Source organism: Lemur catta, chromosome 4 (assembly GCF_020740605.2).
Source record: "Lemur catta isolate mLemCat1 chromosome 4, mLemCat1.pri, whole genome shotgun sequence".
Classification (NCBI taxonomy): Eukaryota; Metazoa; Chordata; class Mammalia; order Primates; family Lemuridae; genus Lemur; species Lemur catta.
The window spans coordinates 3,609,752-3,612,545 of record NC_059131.1 but is presented as its reverse complement, the minus strand read 5'-3'; the positions used below and the strand labels follow the sequence as shown (position 1 = coordinate 3,612,545).

Here is a 2,794-nt window from a genome sequence, read left to right as displayed (position 1 = left end):
ACTCCTGTCATCCTGCCCCTGGAATGTCACAGCATCCTCTCCTCATGGCTGTTAGTTGTAAGTTCGTTCTGCCCATCCCTGTTTCCAGATTTCAGGACCCCTTTCACGGGCACACCCTCATCCGACCTGTGCCGGGAAGGGAGACCAGGTGCAAAGCCTGCACTTGGTCAGCCTCAGTTCAGCATGAGCCTGATGCTCACAGCCTCTAGCACTCAAGGAATTACGGCACCCATGGGTGGCTATGGCACCCACGCTGTCCGGATGCACCTGCTGGTGCCTGGTATACCAGCACCCTGATTCCCCGTCACGCTCCAAATGCAATGACCCCCAGCCCACCTCTGGCCAATAAACTTAGTATCTGTGCTTAATCTCTTTGATATTGGAGCCTTGCATCTCTTGGCAGGCAGTTGACTGGTCTGTCACCAGGGTTTTCATTGCCCCCACATCTCCCAGGTCTTGCTCTGGCCCCGAAACTATCCATACGTAAGTCCAGCTCCAGAAATTGTGCGTCCGGCCTCAGCCAGCCGTCAGGGCACTGAGGGGCCTTTGCAGAGTGCCGCTCGGGTGTTGGGTGCTGGCCGGGAGTGAAAGGTGCTCTTCGGGGCTCCTCCGGCCCTCACACCCCGGTGGTGGTGCAGGGCTCTTTAAATTCAAACAAGACCCTCGGAGGCAATTGCTGCAGTTTCTCAGTCCATCTGGTTTGAACTGATCCTTTCAGTTTTGATTCAACTGGGCAGATGAAATCTCAGTAGTGCCCATATCACGCGTTGGCAGGGCCGGCCTGACTCCGGGACGGAGCAAACGTTCCCCCATATGGTGGGATTTCAGAGGCTCTGGACGTGACCAAATGCCTCTCCTGGCTTCCCCCCCCACCCACATGTCCATTATGGTTTTGTGTTTTCTAATTTTGCCTGAAGTTTCACCAGATGAGCCTCAGTCCTTAGGTTTAATGAGCAATGGAAACGCACATCCCACCGGAAACCTGCGGCGCTGGGTCATCCGCTCTTTGTACCGTCTCGGGGAATAGAACCCGTGGGCATTTCAGCCCCACTTATTTGTGCATTCTGCCTTTTCTGCAGAGATTTGATGAAGCTACAAGAGAATTTGCTAACAAGGTGAAATAAATACTTTCAAGAATGTGGAAAGTGATGATAAAAGTAGAAAAGACTAGCTTTGCGCAGCGGCAGCCTTGTAGCCAATGAGGTTTATCTGAGGCGCGCGGATATTGCTAATTGAAAACTTCTCAGTACTATCCCGCCATGATGACTTGAAATATAGTAGGCATTGGCATTTTTGACAGTCTCTACAGAGACTGAACTAAAAAAAAAAAAAAGTGGAAAAGACTAATCCAAGTAAAGAAGGTTGATATCAAAAAAGAGACTTTTGTATGCTGCAGTTTTATATTTAAGAGTCTTATACAGTAAGTGGATTAATAAAATGTGGTATATGCATACCATGGAGTACTACCCAGCCATAAAGAAAAATGAATTAATACCTTTTGTGGCAATCTGGATGGGACTGGAGACCATTCCCCTAAATGAAGTATCACAAGAATGGAAAAACAAGCACCACATGTACTCATTATTAAACTGGAACTAAGAGATCAGCACTCAAGTGGACAAATGGAAGTAAAACTCAGTGGAAATCATGCAGGTGGTCGGGCAGAGGGGAGATGGGTGGAATCATACCTAACAGGTACAATGCACACTATGTGGGTGATGGGCACACTTATAACTTTGACCCAAGCAATACAAAAGCAATCCCACATAACCAAAACATTGTACCCCTGTAATATTTTGAAATTAAAGGAAAAAAGACTTGTCATTTGCACTGTGGTGAGATTCTTCCAGGCAGACATCTCACATTGATCTTCATTCTGTGACAACCATAAATGGTTTTTGAGTGAACATTACTCAGATTTCAAGAATGCATGTAAAATTGTGTTCATTTAAAAAAAAAAAGAGTCTTATATAAAGATAGGTAGGGTAAGGGAATTTAGACTTCTGTGAATTGGTATAATTATTTCCATTTTACAGGAAATCAAGGCTCTTACAGCTCATGTGAGTTGCTTTGTCATATATTTAGTATACTACAGAGCTAATATTGAAACGTAGGTCCATCCAGAATTCTTTCCTAAACACCATGCCACTTGCATTCAAAACCCAGTACTGGGAGTCAAATTTGTCCCTTTACAGTTTTGCCTGAGCAAGCCCTGCATATAGGTATTTAAAAAGGAGAAGGGGCTGGGCTGAGTTCGGGAGATATTTCTAGTTTATATTCTTAAAAGAAAATGTAATCTTCCCTGCACAGGTAACGTGGAGGAATTAATCTTGCTACACCAAAAGAAACAGCATGAACCCAGTGGAGAACACAGGTACATTAAATTCCTATCAGAGCATGGTTTATAAGGCTGCAGCATTAGTTCCATTTATGCTGTGTCTGACTTTTTTTTTTTTCAAAATGCCTCATTTAAATGCTGACAGATTGGTTGGCATCATGAATGTCTTTGATATGTAATCACAGAATGGTGTGACTTGTGGAAACGTGGTATATAAAACTGCTGTTACTCAGACTAATTTCATGGCAGCATTTGATTGACAACAAGGACTTGTGCAAAAAGTGATATCTGTTGAGGATGGGGGGGGGTTCCATGTGGTATGTTGTTATTTAGATGATATTTAAAACCCTTTTGCTCATTGCACTCTAAAAACTGAGAAAGCAGCCCATGGAAAGGGAGAAACAACCTGTATCCCGGCCAAATTCTTCCTTTCTAAGTAGCTTGTGTTGATTTTTT

General features: G+C 44.3%; 1 non-coding gene across 1 annotated transcript; it reads left to right on the top strand.

Moving 5' to 3' along the window:
- The first annotated feature begins 1,169 nt into the window (after positions 1 to 1,169).
- LOC123637530 lies at positions 1,170 to 1,312 on the top strand. Its single transcript, XR_006734903.1, has one exon. It is a non-coding gene; the product is annotated as a U4 spliceosomal RNA (small nuclear RNA).
- The last annotated feature ends 1,482 nt before the right edge of the window (positions 1,313 to 2,794 follow it).